Source organism: Malus domestica, chromosome 13 (assembly GCF_042453785.1).
Source record: "Malus domestica chromosome 13, GDT2T_hap1".
In the NCBI taxonomy this organism is placed as follows: Eukaryota; Viridiplantae; Streptophyta; class Magnoliopsida; order Rosales; family Rosaceae; genus Malus; species Malus domestica.
In genome coordinates this window covers 33,396,704-33,417,375 of record NC_091673.1, presented here as the reverse complement: position 1 = coordinate 33,417,375, position 20,672 = coordinate 33,396,704, and the positions used below count along the sequence as shown (strand labels likewise).

The following is a 20,672-nucleotide window of genomic DNA, read 5'->3' as shown; positions in this document are numbered from 1 at the left end:
ACTTCCAAAGCCATGCATTTGGGTCGATTTGGCTTTGATTTGTGTTTTGATTCATCCATGGGAGAATTTAGGCTTGTTTTGTGTCTTAATTTTAGCCACTTTCCCTTGCTTGGCTGAATTATAGGGCTTGTTACCTATTTTTTGAGCAATCTTTTAATTTTTACTTGTTTTGTGAAGATGCTTCAGCTTTCTTTCCGGTTTTGGAGCAATTTTGGGCCCCTTGCCGATTTTAAGGAGATTTCTTCCCCCTTGCCACATTTTAGGAATGCTTTTAAGCTTCCTTTGCTTGATTTGTGCCACATGTCATTGATGACTTATCCATTTGTGATGAGTCATATGCCACATGGAGCTTTGTGATGCATCATTTGCATGTAACGAAATTTACATATCTACAAGTAATATGCATCAACATATAATTAAATAATGTAAAAACGCTTAGTTTTTCAAAAGAATCCACTCACAGGTAAGCAGAGCGTCCCTCGTCAATAGGCTCATTTCCTATATTCTTTTTATCCTCAATTAAACTTGTGAATTAAATATAAAGCTAAATTGCGCTTTAGTTGACAATTTATGGAAAATAGCCCAAAACTACCATTTAGGTAAAAAAATTTCACAAACAGACAGCGACAGGTGATTTAGAATATAAAAAACCTAGGGGTAGGCCTTGGGTCCTTTACACGCTTCCGCACATGCTGCCGTGCTCAACCATGTGCCAGCACGCGCCGTTGCAGTGGTGCACCGTCATGCGCCAAGAAACACGCGTCGTCAAGGATGAATGCGCCGCCGTAGTTCAACGAGTAAGGGTCACAGTCGCAGTCGCCGTTGAGAGTGCCACGCACCGGAGTGGTGAGGGTTATAGGGTTTACTGGAACATACCTCTTCTGTTGCTGGCTTTCGTTAGGATTAACAGAATAGTGGTCGTCGCCGTTAAATTTAATGGTGACTGCTGCTGTTCACCGTCGTCCGTCGCCGACACGTTGAAAGCTATAGAAAAAGCTAGAAAACGTTGAAGGGCTTCCCGAGCTCAAATTCAACGCAATTCCAAGTTAAAATCACATAATTAAGTCCCAAAAGGTTTAGAGACTTACCCAAAATCAAGTTTGGAGGAGGAGAGGTCAAATCCACCAAGGACTCAACGAGTTTAGCTCGGAGTAGCTCGCCGGATTCTAGAAACGTGGTGCACAGATACAACAGAGGTTAAATTTTTGGATTTCAACACAAAACTCACATGCAACAAAGGAAAATGATACATGTGATCGGTTCTAAAAGAGTATGTGCACTACCAGTCACATACTCACCGTAGTTTGCCTAAAGAAGAATACCAGAAACTACAGAAATGCACAGAGAGAATGCAAGGGTTAAAACCCTTGGCTTGAATTGAAGAAGAACAAATACCACCACCCCAGCGAGTTTGAAACAACTGCATTCAAGGATTTTTCCAAAAATTTCACCTAGGTTTGAGTTTAGAGGTTCGAAGTTTTCAGCTTCCATGGTGGGGTGCACCGATGCTCCCTGTAAGACCATATTCAGGCTCTTTAAGTCTAAGGGATTCCAAATATGTGGTTTTGTGGTTCGATTGGTGGAGGAATCAGAGTGATAGTGAGGGTGAAGCTCTCGGAGCTTAGAGAGAGAGTGAGTTCGAGAGTTAGAGAGAGAGAGAGAGAAAGTGAATCAGAAAATAGAAGATGAGAGACTGAGAGTGGGGTAATCCCACTTAAACTCCATTTAAGTGAAGTTTACGAAATTATCCTCCATGAATTGTAAAAATCCCGTAAAAACTTCTTTCGACAAATGGGCCAGACTGGGTCTTCTCTTAAGAACATTAGCTATGGGACCTGGTACTACCACTTAGATCTAGAACCTACAAGCTGATGCTCACGATTTTGATAGCCATACCTCATTGTTTCAATTCAAATTTCGTTTTCGATTTCACATTCATGTTCATGAATATGGTTAGAAAAACATAAGAAGTATAAGAAATTAAGTTTAAAGTTGAGGCTCACAATTTACTCAAGACACCTATTTAGGGGCAAAATAGTCATTTCACGTGTCTCAGGAATAAAATATAATATTTTAAGAAACAGTTTGTAACAGTATTGTAGTTTCTCATTTATTGGGTGGAGTACAAAACCCGAGAAATCCTAAGCTCCACCACAATGCAACAAAAATACGCTTGAGATCAAGGACGTGAAAATTAGAGCTTTTAGTCTTTCAGCTCTTTAAGGGCACAAGTGTAAGTTTGTCATGTAAACCTTTATATGTGGAAATGAATTTTAATAAGCTAAATAATCGACTATTTAGACCATTCGAAATGCTTGTAATACATCATTACACAATCATAGTAATATAGACTATTGTAAATTCACAATAGTTACTTGCTGAGTTAGCCATATTGCTCAAGAAGAAAGTAATCCAATACCTTATTAGTGTTACGGTTTGCTGCAGTGAATTCATGCAGAAAATTATGGGTTTGTATCCAATACCTTTCTAGTCTCAAATTGTTCTACAATTTATAGGGTTTGTATATGATGAACTAGTGTTCGAGAAGAGAGACCATGGAGCAGTTTTAATAACACAAATCACAACTGCTCCACCTAACGTGGTAGCAGTTGTTCCACATTCTTAAGAGTTTGTAACCAACTCTTTTCTTGCAAGTCTCGCTCAGATCTGATACTGTCACCTAACTCACTTTTGTAGGCAGCCTTAAGCTTGGAATTTTCGTCTGCTTGGGCACTAATCTGGGCTTCTATCTAGGCATTTGCTTAAGGAAAAATACATAGGGGCAAGGATAAGAACAAGAAACACACAAACATCTAGCAATATCACAAATTGGGAAAGCTAACTGCATATCTGCTTTAATAGCATTTCTCTTGAAGGCCTTCCACATACAAAATCCCCCTGAAATCGATATGGGAAATAGCAGAACAAATCAAAGCATGGGCATACTCCGCATCACGGAGGCCGCTTGCATCTAGAGGAAGTGGCTTCAACCCAATGACAGGCTTAATCACCAAGCTCAGCACCTTAATAGATGCTTCTTCACTAGCACCAGGAAGAGTGGATGGTCCTTCATGTTGGTTTCTTATCTTTGTTTACTGGATTTAGTGAAGAAGAAAGAAGAACAATGAAAGACAACAAGGGAAGTTGAAAAGGTGAAGCTTTCTGTAGAAAAATTACTAACAGAGTAATATTTGTTTCTTCATATATCTCACTTAAAGTTGCACACACTCGGTGCTTACATTCAGATTGGAATCCAAGGTGAATTCACATTCATTTACAAAGCAATCTCAACCCTTCATCTAGCTATATGCTAGGATCATGACACCTGGCATTATTTACCTTACAACTATATATCTTCTCACTTAGAGTTTTATCATAAGTGCATACACATTTTAATATCACAACTTATTTCAATAACAGCTATAGACTTATAATTCAACACTCCCCTTTAAGTCTAAAGCTGATTTCACTCCAAGCTTGCTTCTGAGAAAATTAAACCGATCCTTGGCAAGAGACTTTGTAAAGATATCTGCCAATTGCTTTTCTGTGGGACAATAGATCATATCAATGATGCCTTCCTGCAGTGCATCCTTGATAAAATGATACCTCCTGTCAATGTGTTTAGTTTTCTGATGAAATACAGAATTCTTAGTAATTGCAATTGCAGAAGTATTATCACAGTGAAGAGGAGTAGCTTCAGTTTGTAATTCTCCAAAATCTTCCAAAACAAACCTCAGCTATATTGCTTGAGCCGTGGCTTCTGATGCACTTACATATTCAGCCTCTGCAGTTGAGAGTGCAACACAGTTTTGTTTGACAGAAGCCCAAGAAAATACACCACTACCAAATGAGAATGCATATCTTGATGTGCTTTTGCTGTCCTCCAATGAACCACCCCAATCACTGTCACAAAAACAAATTAAGCAAGCTTTTCTTCCTTTTACATACTCCAGGCCATAATCCAAAGTCCCCTTAATGTACTTGAGCACCCTCTTTGCAGTTCCATAGTGTCTATTAGTAGGACAATGCATAAATCTTGCCAATAAACATGTTGCATACATTATATCCGGCCTTGTAGCAGTAAGATATAAGAGACTTCCCACAATACTCCTATACATCTCCTCATTTGCAGATCCACTTCCATCATCTTTAGACAATTTCTCTGTAGCTACAGGAGAGGTTGAAACAGTCTTTGCTTCATTTAATCCAAACTTGCTCAGTAAAGAACTTGCATATTTCTTTTGATGAATGAAGATGCTAGAATCTGTTTGAATCACTCCCATCCCAAGAAAATGATGAAGAAGTCCCAGATTTGTCGTTTCATACTTCATCTTCATATCTTCCTTGAACTCTTCTAGCATTGACTTGCTATTACCAGTGTAGACTATATCATCTACACAGATGAAAATAATCAAAACATCTTCTCCCCTTGTCTTTATATATAGAGTTGGTTCACTCAGGCTTTTCTTGAAATCACACTGTGAGAAATGATTGTCAATTTCTCCATACCAAGCTCTTGGAGCTTGCTTTAGACCATAGAGAGCCTTATGCAGCTTGTACACTTTGTCCTCCTTGCCTTTTACCACAAAACCTTCAGGTTGCTCAACATAAACCTCTTCTTGCAATACTCCATTCAAGAAAGCCGATTTCACATCTAACTGATACAACTTCCAACTCTTTTGTGCAGCCAAGGCTATCAAAGTTCTGATAGTGTCTAATCTAGCAACCGGTGCATAGGTCTCATTGTAGTCTAGACCAGGCTTTTGTGCATACCCCTTTGCAACCAGCCTTGCTTTGTTCTTCAACACTGAGCCATCAAGATTTAACTTTGTTTTGTAGACCCATTTAACCTTTATAACAGGTTTTCCAGTTGGTCTATCAACAAGCTTCCAGGTGCCATTCTTCTCAATCATGAATAATTCATCCTCTATAGCCTTTAACCAAGACTCATCTTGTTTGGCATCCTCATGTTTCTCTGGATCCATGACACACAGGTTGCATTGAGCCAACACATCACTCAGATTCCTCCACTTCAATGGTGTGTGATCATATGCTGGATTGACATCCTCATCTAAATTTAGCATGCTTGCAGATTCCTCTGAAATGAGTGACTTGGATTGAACTTCAGAGTCTTCAATACTTAGCACTCTTCTAGATGGTGATAATGAAGATGATGTAGGAGATAGTACCAATATTTCATCACTTCCTGTGTTTGCATCATTTATACACAACTTCCTGTATTGTGAGTAATAGCCTTTGAAGACTGTTCTTCCCAATTCCAGATAGCTTCTTCATCAAACACAATGTCTCTAGACAAAATTAGTTTCTTAGAGAGTGGATCAAATACCCTATACCCTTTTTCACAGGTTGCATATCCCACAAATACTCCTTTGAAACTTTTCGGTTCAAGTTTATGTCTCTGTTTACTTGGAACATGAACATAACATAGAGATCCAAATACTCTCAGGTGGGCTATTCCTGGTTTTCTACCGGAATAAGCTTCAAAAGGTGTGATATTGTTCAAAGCCTTTGTGGGACATCGATTTAGGATATATACAGATGTATGAACTGCTTCTGCCCAGAGATAATATGGCATCCTCTTCTCATGCAACATAGATTTCGCCATTTCAATCACGGTTCTGTTCTTTCTCTCCACTACTCCATTTTGTTGTGGAGTATATGCAAGAGTAAGTTGTCTTTGTATTCCTTCCTTTTCACAGAACTGATCAAATTCTGATGACTTGAACTCCCCTCCTCTATCACTTCTTAGAGTCTTAATCTTGAAACCACTTTGTAATTCTGCCATAGCTTTGAATTTCTTAAAACAGTTGAATGCATCAGACTTATATCTCAAGAAATAGACCCAAATCATTCTGGTAAAATCATCTATCAGCAGCATGAAATACTTATTTCCAGCAATTGACTCAGTCTTCATAGGTCCACACAAATCAACATGAATCAGTTCAAGTGGAGCAGTTACTCTGTATACTTGATTTCTTGGGAATTCTTCTCTATGTTGTTTACCAAATTGGCAACCTTCACAGACTCCATTGTAGTCTGCAAGCTGTGGCAAACCATGTACCATCTCCTTGTCTCTCAATTGTTTGAGACCACCAAAGTGTAAATGTCCAAGTCTACTGTGCCAAGTCTCAGTAGAGTGAGTGACACTAGCTTTCAACACAATTTGATTCTCAGAGAGCAAACTCAATGGATAACACCTATTCACTTTCTTTTTCACTCTCATAACCAAGCATTCCAATGATGGACCATCATACACACTGCACATTCCACCTCCAAACACCAAGAAATATCCATGCTCATCCATTTGACCAACACTGAGTAAGTTCTCCTTTAAATTGGGAAGATACATTACTTCTCTAACATACTTTCTGCCTTTATTTGTATCAATAACCAACGATCCCATTCCTGCAACATTCACAAGATCTCCAGTCGGCATTTGAACTTTGCCAGCTACATTGGTTCTGACCTCAACAAGTAAATCTACATTTCCTATCATGTGATTGCTACAGCCACTATCTATATACCACTCTCCATTCACCTTTGGTTCTGTAACTGTGTTGTTTGCATAAAACAGATTCCCTGTCATCTCCAATTGATTTGCACTGTTTGCCTTTTGCACTGTTTTAGCTGCAATACATTCTCTAGCCCAATGCCCAAATTTGTCACAATTGAAGCATTTTGGTTTCCCTTTGTATCTACACTCACCAAAATGATATTTAGAACACACATTGCATTGAGGTTTTGTGACTTCTTGACTCATTGATCGAGATACATTCAAATTCTGATAAGTATTCAGATGAGATTTCTGCTGAAATTTGGGTTTTAATTCCCATTTCTTGCCTTTAGAATTCCAGTTTCTCTGAGACCTGGATGAACCAGAGTAAACACCATTCTTATTTTGTTCCTTTTGATTCACAGAGAGAGAAGAGAATGCTCTCTCAATTGCAGCAACAGTATGCAAGTCAAACCGTTGTTCTTGGCTTTTTAAAATTGCAACTACCTCCTGCAACTCTATAGTCTCCAAACACTTTGTATTCTCAATAACTAGGCATATGGGGTCATAAGGTTTACTAAGGCTAATCAAGACCTTCTGTACTAATCTCTCATTTGAAAGAATTTCACCAAACGTTTTCATCTGATTTATCACATCATTTAGCCTAGCAAGATACCCAGACAGAGTTTCATCATCACGCATTTTGGCATACTCAAATTCACGTCTCAGATTTTGTAATTTTACAGATCGTACCTGATCACCATCGTGATATTCTCCATACAACAGATCCCAAGCCATCTTCGCTGATTCAGCATTAGCAATTCGAAGGAAAATCTGATCCGAGACAGCATTCTGAATGATTCCCAGAGCCTTTGCGTCTTGCATATATGCAGCCACAGTTTTCTCATCTTCTTCCTCTTCTGAACTTCCTTCAGCTTTCTTCTTCTTCTTTGAATCTAAGTTCGTAACTCCTTTTTCCACTAATCTCCATAACCCATGAGATTTGAAAATCGTCATCATCTTGATTCTCCAGAACTCGTAGTTCTCACCGAAGAAGATCGGAGTTTTCACCTCAGAACTTCCAGATCCAGCCATCACTTAGCTTAGATGATACGAGCACAAATCGAAAAATAGGTTCTATGGAATTCCAGCGACTGTTCACTAAGCTTCGAGTGAGCTTCGATTCAGCTCAGTGAAAATCACAGATTTTCGCCCAGACTCAGATGATCGAACTAGGCTCTGAGGCCATGTTGGTTTCTTATCTTTGTTTACTGGATTTAGTGAAGAAGAAAGAAGAACAATGAAAGACAACAAGGGAAGTTGAAAAGGTGAAGCTCTATGTAGAAAAATTACTAACAGAGTAATATTTGTTTCTTCATATATCTCACTTAAAGTTGCACACACTCGGTGCTTACATTCAGATTGGAATCCAAGGTGAATTCACATTCATTTACAAAGCAATCTCAACCCTTCATCTAGCTATATGCTAGGATCATGACACCTGTCATATTTGCCTTACAACTATATATCTTCTCACTTAGAGTTTTATCATAAGTGCATACACATTTTAATATCACAACTTATTTCAATAACAGCTATAGACTTATAATTCAACACTTCAAGCACTTGGTTAGATAGATCATCTGCTAGAACTCGATTACTAGAAAGAGTAGCCATCATACCGAAGATGCAGAAAGTTGTGGATGTTTCTTCAAAAGCCCTTGCTTCGACACTGACACCTCTTCGATGATGAACTTGCTTTTTTCTCCACTAGAAGATGTAGAAGCTTGTCACAAATTATCTTCGACTGAAGAGATCAACAGGCTTTGACGCTTTTTCTTAACTGACTTTGGGATCGCTCGTTAATCTGATCTTTTTCTTAGATGTCTTGGCCGTAATCACCTTCAGAACACCTCCTCAGTTTTGTTCTTCCTCTTTTTCTTCTCTACTCCAGATGCACCCTTACAACGTTTTGGAAGCCTCAAAGCATGCTAGGCCACAACCTACACGGGGTTAAGTATAGGATTGTTATAGCAGAAGTTCATGATGTCATCTTTCAAATGCGCTCTCATTCTCAGTCTCAGTCTCAGTCTCAGTCTCTCTCTCTCTCTCTTTCTCTCTCCAGTGCGTTGAGCCATTTCCAACTCCGATGCAGAGTAAGAATGATTTTAAAGGCTCTATCAATAAACTCAAGATGACACCAACCAGGATTCTTACACTACTAGTTTAGTGTGTGTTTGGTGGCCATAGAGGTTTGCCACCAATGTGAGTGGCAACACTTGACAATAGCCACCAAATGAAAGGGTGGCTTATAGCCAAAATTCTAGTAGTTAACCAATCAAACTTGAAGTAGTTTTATTAATTCAAACTGGAGATACTTCTCTATCGACTGATTCTACTGCTCCAGTGCTATTAATCCAAACTAAATGTGTTGCAAGTTGCTAACATATTGTTGTTAATCAAACTAGAGATATGTTGAAGAAGGGTTAAGATAATTAGTATTTTTATTAAGTATGTGAGAAAGGTTCCCGTAGACCGAGATTTTGTGCTTGTTTGTTGAGTTAAAGATCGTCTTCTGTTGCAGAGCCTTCTTTATTTTTAGAAATAATTTTCTCAACCACGGAGCTTATCCTGATAAACATGATCACCATCCTTAGCCGAAATCATGTTGCACATGAATAATTGTAAAATAGTTATCACAAAGTTGCATGATAAGTAGTCATCTACACAAATATTCAAGGCAACCTCATCCATTTAGCACCCAACTTGAATTACTTGGCTAAGAATAAGCCCAGGTGGATTTCATGCAACCCATGCAACCAATACCACGTGCAATACGGTTCCAATCCACTCCAACTTTTATCAAATTTAATTGACGATTATCTGAGCTTTATCTCCGTTTAATTTGATTGGCCATATCCACGTGCAAGCCATCTTTATCTCCTTGCCAACTATCCATAACTCACATTGTCTTCCTCAAATTATACTCTAGATCCTTGATAGGATTTTTACTACTTGCAAAAGTATGAATAAAAATACTCAAAATACTTGCAAGAGAACAAGGTAATTGTAGTATAGATGGCTCTAGCAAGTTCGTTCTCCTCAAGAATTGAATGAATAATTTATGTTAAATCGAATCTTAATTAATTACTTAAAATAAAGTTTGGAACAAAAGTGATTTTGTGATTTAAAATAATAAAAACGAATTTAATAAAAATAATTAAATAAATCGGCAAAATAAAACTAACAAAAAGAAAACGGTTTTCAAAAATAAAATTATAAAAGCACTAGGGTTCCGCCGTCATCTTAAAAGACACCATCTTGGACGTCAAAAAACCCAATTAAGCCTAAAACTTCACTTTGACAGCACTGGACGATACTCCTTTATTCCATCGCCAAAAAATCACCGTTCAGTAGATAATCTGAAACTTTGATTCGATCAAGTTGAAAGGCTAACGAACATCCTCCAATTAAAATCACTCCAAAATTCGTCCGTTTAAATACTTTTTGGTCCAGAGGAAGTCGACTGTCCTACATTGGAAATATAATTCAAAGTATCAAAATCTCACCTAAGTAACCAATAAAGTAATACTAAGATAAAAGTAAAATATATAGTATAATATTGACTCATCAATCCTCACTTGCATGACTTACATGGAAGGTAATCCTCAACCACAGGGAAAATCCCAAACAAACCCGTGAATCCTTGATTTCAATCTACACTTTTCAAGTCACTAAGTACTACGGTCTAGTAGTATTCCTGTTCACTTGTAAAAGTAAGAGGTCTTAGGTTCAATTCTCGCCAAAGGCAAATTTGAACCACATTATTGTTAGCCCATTGTGAAGCTAAGCTATCACAACCCGTTCCAGGAATATTTATCGAAGATGTGAAATGTAGATACTGCCCTTGACGTTACTAAGGTGGGTGTGTGACATACTATGTTCATAATGTTTATTTTCCTAAGTTTGGAAAAAAAATTTAGCTTAATGGGTTGTTATTTGTGTGGTTAAGGTTTAGGGTGGACCACACATACTCAGTCTTCTCTCTCTCCCTTTCCCCCGTGCTCTCCCTTTCTCTTCCCCGTTCTATCTCTCTCTCACCCATCGAAATTGTACGAACAAGGACCAAGGACATCAAAACTCCACGGATCGAAGCCAAAAAGGTATGGTTCTTCATCCTTTCGACCTCCTGAGTCGTTTGGTGCTAGTTTTAGGAAGTGAAACCTTCGAAATCACGTGGAACCCGAACCCTCATATTATGTCACTATTCATGCAATCGTGATATGTTGTATTTCAGGGAATTCTAAGCTTATAGTGAGCTTAATGAAGTCCCAAGGAAGCTCGGAGTGCTTCGTTTGAAGGTTTTGGACGTTAGGATCACTAGGTTCGATTTTGGCTGGTTTTTCTTGGAATTTTTCTGGTGAGATTTAGTTGTTTTTAGAGCCTTAAAGTAGTATATTGTAAAACTACATGTTGAGGGCTTCAAATTGATATAAAATACGAAGAAAACGGTTGAGAAATGAAGGAGAACAAGGGGATTGAAAAATCCCCAGTTTTCCGGCCACTGGAAAACACAGTCCGGCGAACCCAGGGAAGAAGACGCGCGTGGGGGGTGCGTGTACTCGTGCCTGCCCTAGCGCGTGGGGGGTGCGTGTACTCGTGCCTGCCCTAGCGCATGGGGGCGCGTGCCACTTCCAAAAAAATTTCTAAAAATTTCTCGACATCCGTGACGTCGAGTAGGTGGATGTGGTATATTCGTATACCCAAATTGAGCACCGTATGAGAAGTTATTTCGAATTATCGGTTATGTGCATTAATTAACGTTTTTATAGTTGTTTCGCATATAGGTGACATCTATCCCGAGGACGAGCGCATCCAGGGACGTCACGGGGGTTATGACCCATTGACTTACCAGTGAGTGGGCAGTTTTGTTTTCGTATATACCTTTATACTATTAATTTTCCCATAAATTGAATTTATATGAAAGCATGTTTTAAATTGCCATGCATGCGTATTATGAATATTATGAATTGATGTCAATGCATATACATGTGTGAATGGGTGTTGTGGACGCACAGGTGAGTATCAGGTGGGTGTATGGTAATCATGTGAATAACTGATGATGTGAATCGTGTTGAGAACTCATAATCTGCACCCTTGATGTTAGTGCTCATATTATTCACCGCACCGCACGCTCACCTTGGATCCAAATAGGTGCATGTCGTACAGACCATGTGAGGGTTCCGACATGCTAGTCGTACAGACCATTAGAGGTGGTTTCGACTAGTGGGTGACTTTCGATTATATGCACAAATCATTGATGAGAGAAGCACTAGAGCGTATTATTTCACCATCTTAGTCGTACAGACTACTATAGGTAGTTCCGACTTATGTGCAGTATAGTGCCGTACAGGTCACTGTTGATGACTCCGGTAGGGCCGTACAGGTCACAGTTGGTGACTCTGGCTGGATGGGATTTTGAGCTATTGAATCAGCCGTACAGGGCCATTGTAGGGTCTCCAGTTGATTTATTATTTTCACTTGATTTATATTGATGCATTCATATTATATTTTGGCATGGAATGGCTTATTCTTTCTGAAAAGCATTGAAGGATTATGAGTGAGCTTTTGATGATCTATATACGTTTATACACTATTTTTCTGGGAAAGTACAGGTTTTACAGTGAGGGGTTAGAAATGTTTTAAATAAATGTTTTGGAAAGCTTTGGTTTTACTGACCCACTCAATTTTGCTTTTGCGCCCCTCCAGGTTCTAGCTAGCAGTTGGCGGCTCACGAGGTTCTCTTCGGCATTCTGACAGACACCCTGCATGTAGGACTCACCTGCAGGTGTTGTAATTTACTTATAGTCCTACTTGACTGCACCTAGGACCTACGCTCTGAATTATGTGTTTTATTATATATCTCGCTCTAGCACACTAGTTGGGTTTACTGCTAGTAGTTGGTTTTGATTCCTTCGTATTTCTTATTTCCTTTGCTTCCGTTTCGCACTTATGGTTACGTCACGCTCACATGGCGGCCAGCACGCCCTGATTTCAGGATCGGGTGTGTCATAAGCCCACCCTCTCCCCCTTAGTGTAGATGATATCGTTTGTTCAAAAAACAGAAAGAAAAAAAAAATCTAGACTTTTTCAAGCTCATAAAAATATTTCCACAAAATGATTACTACAATAATCCAATAGTAATATCTAGAAAAAATATTAAAATCTAACGGCCTTAATTAAATGAGTCAATGGTGCAAAATCACGTCCAAACAGTTAGTTATGCTTGATAACACTACTACAAAAGGGACTTATAGTGTCAGTGGGTGGTGTCTATTTAATATAATGTAGCGGCGCATAAGACAATTGCGACACTAATTGAACATGACGTCGGATTTACTGTCGCTTATTGATAGGAGCATATTTATGCGACTTAATTTGCTTGTTCTCGTGCATTTACGTTGTGTTTCTTTAGTTATTTTAGTGTTTAAAGTCACTTTTGTGTGTTTTCAGATTCCAAAGCCGATGTGTGCAAAATGATGTAATTTGGAGCCTTTTGGAGCAAAAGGAATGGATGAATTGAAGACTTGAAGAAATTAGGATTCCTAATCAACGAAGGATTCCTAATTGACGAAGGATTCCTAATTGAAGATGGATTCCTAATCACATGAGGATTCCTAGAAGAACAAGGATTCCTACTCCAAGAAGGATTCCTACTTGAAATAGGAAAGTTAAGCCAAGGTTTCCTACTTTGGTTTGACCTTTCTTAAATGTTCCTAAGTTTTATCAACTTTGAAGGCATCCTAAGCATTCTAGGACATCAAATACACATCCCTTGCACATTATGAACCCTTGCCGCACCCCCTTGACATTTTCTCTTCCTTGCCGTGCAAGGGAGAGGGTTGTTTCCTGATTTTATGCATTAAAACACATTCCTAATGTGTTTTAGGACCTTGCCGCATATCCCCTTGCCTTTCCTTTAATTTTCTGATTTGATTTCCTATTTCTAGAAGCTTTTGACTTAATTTCTGATTACCTGAATAAGCCTAGGGTTTTAATTCCTGAAATCCCTTTAAATAAACATCCTTGTGCAGCCACAAACATCTCCATTCACTCCCATTCACGCCAGAAATCATCCACCACCTTTGCCGCACCCATCCTTCACCAATCTCTATAGTTTCTGCCCAAAAACACTCCTAGCCGCACCATACATCCATCCTAAACACCATTCCACCCTTCTACACCATCCATAACCCCCAAAACCCAATCCATACACTCACCCACTTGTGTGCCGCAGCAAGAAGGAAGAAGGAAGGATCCTTGGATGTTCAAGCTTCATTGTTGGTGCATTCTAGGTGTAATTCGTTTCATGATTTCATTGTGTAATTTCTATTCCTTTCATTTTGCTATGAACATGAGTGGCTAAACCCCTCTTGGTTAGGGGTGATTTCGAAGCCATGACTATGTGTGCAATTTGATTTGATAAATTCCAGTTATGAGTTCTTGAATCGTGAATGCAATTGGCTTAACTGTGCAAGTAATAACTTATTTATGTTTGTTAATTAGGGGTCGACACTTAACTAGCTTGCATGAATATGATGCTAGAATATAAGGTTGTTTCACATAATCGTCACACACTTATATTCATATGTAGTGAATGTCGCTAGTCACGATCGCGTTAAGTCCAATTCCTAGCATGAGTGACATGATGTCATAGTTGCAAATGCTTTGTCAATGCTTATAGTTTTCATTGAACGTAATGATCTTTGATTGTATCTTTATTATGATGTCATGTAGGGAAATTTTGAGGAATGCTTTGGGTTGTCGAATGATGTCATCCAATCCAATAACACAAGGAAAACTTGAGAATTAACTAGTGATGTCACGGTTAATTTGGGGCATTGTCATTCATAATTCAATGAAGGAATAACTGGAAATCAAGTCATTTGCATACTTGTCATGTGTGGAGAAAGAGCCTCTAACTAATCCATCATCCATTTAAAACCCCAAAATCGTTTTCAAATCTGTTTTTACTTTGCAATCTGTTTTGTTAGTTTATTTTCGTCCAAATCAAATCCCCATTTATTTTGAAGTCCTAGATTAGTTAGAAAGTGTTTTGGTTTATGTTTTTAAGTGTTTTGGTACAAGTTAAAACTCATATTTGTCCAATTTGGTGCTTTGTGCTCAAAACTACCCAGAAAGTGTTTTTAAGGCAGTTTTGAGTCTTTTGGTTGCTGTTTTGAGTTTTTGGTTTGTTTTAGTGTTTTAAACTTTAGTTTTGCATTCTTTGAGTCTAATCTAGTGTTTTAAACTTTGTTTTTACGTTTTTAAGTCAGTTTTCAAGTGTTTAGCAATCCCTCCTAATCCCCGGTCTAGAACGATCCCTACTTATTCATACTACAATTGTCAACAAGAGGGTTTAATTTGTGTGTTTAGTTATTTTACACATCAAATTTTTGGCGCCGTTGCCGGGGATTAGCAACTTTGCTAATCCCTTGGATTGTTTTTTTTTATGTTTCTTTTATTTCACTTTGTTTATGATTTTGTTTAAGTTTCTGACCTAATTTTGTTTCTTGTTTCTTAGGTACTAGTTTATGACTAGAAGTTCTCAAACGGTTCGTGCGAACATCTTGGACTTTGACGACGACTTTGAGAGGAATTTGAGAAGAGCTAGAAACCAGCAAGAATAAAATCCACCCAATTCCGAATCTGACCTTGAAGAAAACGTACAAGAAGAAGAGGAGGAACCTACGGCACAAGTGGGTGGACAAGTTCAAGGCATGGCCATGGACAATCGTACACTTAAGGAGCTTTCCGCCTCAGGATTGGATAATGCCACACCCTTGTGTATCCAATATCCCACGGCTGCCCAAGGAAAAACTGAAGAGTTCGAATTAAAGTCGAGTTTGCTCCACCACATTCCAAAGTTCCATGGGATGCCCATGGAGGACCCTAACAAGCATTTGAAAGAGTTTGAGGTGGTTTGCTCAAGTATGACTCCGGTTAACGTTGACGGAAGCATTTTGAAGATGAAGGCTTTTCCATTTTCTTTGATGGATAAAGCCAAGGATTGGTTATACGAGTTGGCTCCCGGCACTGTCACATCTTGGGAGAGTATGAAGAGGGCGTTTCTGGAAAAGTTTTTCCCAACTTCTCGCATCATTCTTCTTCGTAAAAAAATAAGTGGAATTCAACAAGATGAAGGTGAGTCTTTTCCTACATATTATAAACGATTTAAATCACTTGTTGCTTCTTGTCCACAGCATCAGATGAAGGAGGAGTTTCTTTTGCAATACTTCTACGAAGGGCTTCTACCACTAGAACGTCAAATGCTCGATGCCTCGGCGGGTGGAGCATTGGTAGACAAAACACCTATGGCTGCCAAGATCTTGATTGCTAATCGAGCGTTGAACGCTCAACAATACGAAGGAATAGGCCAAAGAGGACCCCCACGGCAACATGTTCATGAGGTAAGTTCCACACCCGACATTCATTCACAATTAGCTAATCTTACTTCCATTGTTTCTCAGATGGCCGAAGGCATGAGGTTGCAAGGACCAATGGTGTATGGTGTATGTTCTATCCAAGGACATGCCTCTGAAAAATGCCCACAACTCATGGAGAATGGTGGATGGGAGAGCGCGAATGCCATTGGGTTTCAAGGCCAAAACCAACCAAGGAACGATCCATATTCCAATTCATACAATCCAGGTTGGCGAGACCACCCAAATTTCAAGTGGAGGGAACCCCAACAACCCCAACAACAAGGAGGCTTTAGGCAACAACCCCCGGGTTTCTACCAAAAGCCGTTTGCACCAACTCAAACCCAAGCACAACCCGCCCAAAAATCAGGTTCTTCAATTGATAATGATCAGATTTTTTACTTACTAACTTCTATGGCGCAAGGTATGCAAACTAGGGACAAGAAGGTGGATGAGTTGGAGAAGCAAGTGGGGCAGATTGCCGAGTTCATGTGAAAGTTTCAAGACCAAGGCCAACTCCCTAGTTCTACCATTCCAAACCCGAAGGGAGGCTTTGAAAGTGCAAAGGCCATACTCTTGAGAAGTGGAAAAGAGATTGGGGCAGGTTCTACACCATCACAATCAGGTCCCAAAGAGGTTGAAAAACTGCAAATTGAAGAGGAGGAAGCAAGCCCATTCACGGCAAAGGTGGGAGCACCTTTGCCGCAAGCTTCTAATGTCCCCAATCTGTCCATATCGGCCAATAAAGGTAAGAATGTGTCAAATTCGGTTCCTACTAATGTTTTTCCTTCAAATGTTCCTTTTCCTAGTAGGTTTATGCAAACAAAGAAGGAGGAAGCTGAAAAGGACATCCTTGAGACATTTAGGAAAGTTCAAGTAAACATACCTTTGTTGGATGCAATCAAGCAAGTCCCGAGGTACGCCAAGTTTTTGAAGGAGTTGTGCACCACTAGGAAGAGGATGTCGACTAAGGAAGTGGTAAAGGTAGGTGAGAATGTGTCCGCCATCTTGCAACGCAAACTACCTCCCAAATGCAAAGATCCGGGTAGTTTTACCATTCCTTGTGTCATTGGTAACACTAGATTTGAATCTGCCATGCTTGATTTAGGTGCTTCTATAAATGTTATGCCATATTCCATTTATGCATCTATGAACTTAGGAGCATTGAAAAATGATGGTGTTATCATACAATTGGCCGATAGATCTAATGCCTATCCAAAGGGAGTTTTGGAAGATGTTTTGGTGCAGGTTAATCATTTGATCTTTCCGGCGGATTTCTATGTTCTTGAGATGGATGAATCGGATCATGCACCCTCGCTGCCCATTCTACTTGGAAGGCCATTCATGAAGACGGCCCAGACTAAAATTGATATGTTTAATGGAACTTTGTCCATGGAATTTGATGGGGAAGTTGTTAACTTCAGTCTTTCTGATTCTATTAAGTATCCTAGTGAAGATCATTCATGTTTCTCTATTGATATTGTTGATTCTTTGGCGCAGGGATATCTTGAAGATTTGAATGACGATGCACTTGAAAAGGTCATTACAAGAGATGTAGACGTCAAAACCAAGGGGACAACACCCATGCTAAGCCACGTCATGCAAGAACTGTCCTATGCCGTGCCTCCTAGTGAGGAATTCCTTGAACTAGTTGCTGCCCTTGATTCATTGCCTACACATGATGGTAAGTTTCCTAACCATGAGTCCATTCCCATTTCGACTAATAAATTGATTCCATCCATAATTCAGGCACCTATCCTAGAACTCAAACCTTTACCAAGCCATTTGAAGTACATCTTTTTGGGGGAAAACGAGACACTACCTGACATCATCTCTTTATCCCTCACGGCACAAGAAGAGGAGAAACTAGTTCGAGTTTTGAAGGAGTTCAAATCTGCCCTAGGTTGGACATTGGCCGATATTAAAGGTATAAGCCCTACGACTTGTATGCATCACATATTTCTTGAGGAGGGGGCCAAACCAACTAGAGAGGCTCAACGCCGTCTCAACCCTCCGATGATGGAAGTTGTGAAAAAGGAGATAATCAAACTTCTAGATTGTGGGGTGATTTATCCCATCTCCGATAGTCGTTGGGTTTCACCTATCCAATGTGTGCCTAAGAAATCTGGAGTGACGGTTGTGGAGAATGCCGAGAATGAGCTTGTACCTATGAGAATTCAAACCGGTTGGCGTGTATGCATTGACTATAGGAAGATAAACGCCACCACAAGGAATGACCACTTCCCATTGCCGTTCGTAGATCAAATGTTGGAAAGGTTAGCGGGTCATTCCTTTTATTGTTTTCTTGATGGTTATTCCGGTTATAATCAAATTGTCATTACCCCGGATGATCAAGAAAAGACCACCTTTACTTGTCCTTTTGGAACGTTTGCATATCGACGCATGCCATTTGGCTTGTGCAATGCTCCTGCCACGTTTCAAAGGTGTATGGTAAGCATATTTTCTGAATATGTTGAAAGGATCATTGAGATATTCATGGATGACTTTAGTGTTTTTGGTGATTCATTTGATAATTGCTTGGATAATCTCACTTTAATCTTGAAACGTTGTGTATAAACAAACCTTGTTTTAAATTGGGAAAAATGCCACTTTATGGTTAAACAAGGTATTGTTTTGGGTCATATAATCTCTGAAAAAGGAATTGAAGTTGATAAGTCTAAAGTAGATCTTGTATGCTACTTACCCTCTCCTACTTCGGTTAGAGAGGTTCGTTCTTTTCTTGGTCATGCAGGATTCTATAGGCGATTTATCAAGGACTTTTCCAAGATTGCACAACCCCTATGCCGTCTCCTACAAAAGGATGTGTCATTTGAGTTCAACGAGGCATGTGAGAAGGCATTCAAGCATCTCAAGGACCTCTTCACCACGGCACCCATCATAACTCCCCCGGATTGGTCCATTCCATTTGAATTGATGTGTGATGCATCGGATTATGCACTTGGAGCTGTTTTGGGTCAAAGAAAAAATAAACAGCCACATGTTATTTATTATGCTTCATGCACTTTGAATGATGCTCAATTGAATTATTCTACAATCGAAACAGAACTTTTGGCGGTTGTATTTTGCTTTAGATAAATTTAGATCATATCTAATTGGTACTAAAGTCATTGTTTTCACTGACCATGCAGCCTTGAAGTATCTTTTCACCAAAAAGGAGATGCTTCACGCACTTTGAATGATGCTCAATTGAATTATTCTACAATCGAAACAGAACTTTTGGCGGTTGTATTTGCTTTAGATAAATTTAGATCATATCTAATTGGTACTAAAGTCATTGTTTTCACTGACCATGCAGCCTTGAAGTATCTTTTCACCAAAAAGGAGGCCAAACCGAGGCTCATTCGTTGGATGCTCTTACTTCAAGAGTTCGATATTGAAATTAGGGACAAGAAAGGATGTGAAAACGTGGTGGCTGACCACCTAAGCAGATTGGTGCATAAAGAAGAGTCCCTCCCCATTTCTGAGACGTTTCCGGATGAACAACTTCTGTCCATTGAGGTAAGTACCCCTTGGTATGCCGATTTAGTCAATTTCTTGGTGTCTAAGCAAGTTCCTAACACTCTAAGCAAGGTTCAACGTGATAAATTGAAACATGATGCAAGATTTTATGTGTGGGATGATCCATATCTATGGAAATATTGCCCAGATCAGATTGTTAGAAGATGTGTACCAAATTCTGATTTTAATTCAATTCTAGCATTTTGTCATTCTTATGCATGTGGAGGCCATTTTGGCACCCAAAGAACAGCCCTCAAAGTGTTAGAATCTGGTTTTTATTGGCCTACATTGTTCAAAGATGCTAGAATGTTTTGCTTAACATGTGATAGATGTCAAAGAACAGGTTCCATTGGTGCAAAAGACCAAATGCCGCAAGCACCCATCTTCAATGTTGAAATATTTTATGTTCGGGGTATTGATTTCATGGGTCCTTTTCCTTCTTCGTTTGGTTTCACTTATATTTTGCTTGCGGTTGATTATGTTTCTAAATGGGTAGAAGCAAAAGCTAACCGTACTAATGATTCTAGAGTGGTTTCAGATTTCATCAAGACTAACATTTTCTCTAGATTTGGGATGCCGTGGGTGTTCATAAGTGATGGAGGCTCACATTTCTGCAATCGGACCATTGAGGCACTCTTTAAGAAGTACAATGTCAAGCATAAGGTTTCCACACCTTATCACCCACAAACAAGTGGCCAAGCCGAAGTATCAAATAGAGAAATCAAGAAAATCTTGGAGAAGACCGTGGGGCCTAATCGGAAAGATTGGAGCATGCGTTTAGACGATGCACTATGGGCGTATCGCACTGCCTACAAGACACCCCTAGGGATGTCTCCATTTCAGCTAGTTTATGGCAAGCCTTGTCACTTACCCGTGGAACTAGAGCACAAGGCGCATTGGGCCGTGAAAACATTCAATTTGGACTTAGATGCTGTTGGAATGCATCGAAAGCTCCAATTGAATAAGCTTGAGGAGCTAAGGAATGAAGCATATGAGAATGCCCGAATCTACAAGGAGAAAACAAAGGCGTTTCATGACAAGATGATTAGGGGCAAAACCTTCTCAATTGGGTAGAAAGTTTTACTTTTTAATTCTCGCTTACGTTTATTTCCTGGTAAGTTATGTTCTAAGTGGATTGGACCTTTTGTTGTTACTAA

The 20,672-nt window shown here is 39.3% G+C and overlaps 1 long non-coding RNA gene across 1 annotated transcript; it reads right to left on the bottom strand.

Moving 5' to 3' along the window:
* Nucleotides 1-421: 421 nt before the first annotated feature.
* LOC139190308 (uncharacterized) lies at nt 422-1,644 on the bottom strand. Its single transcript, XR_011574433.1, has 2 exons — nt 1,089-1,644; nt 422-984 (listed from the first exon to the last, which is right to left on the bottom strand). It is a non-coding gene; the product is annotated as an uncharacterized lncRNA (long non-coding RNA).
* Nucleotides 1,645-20,672: the final 19,028 nt, after the last annotated feature.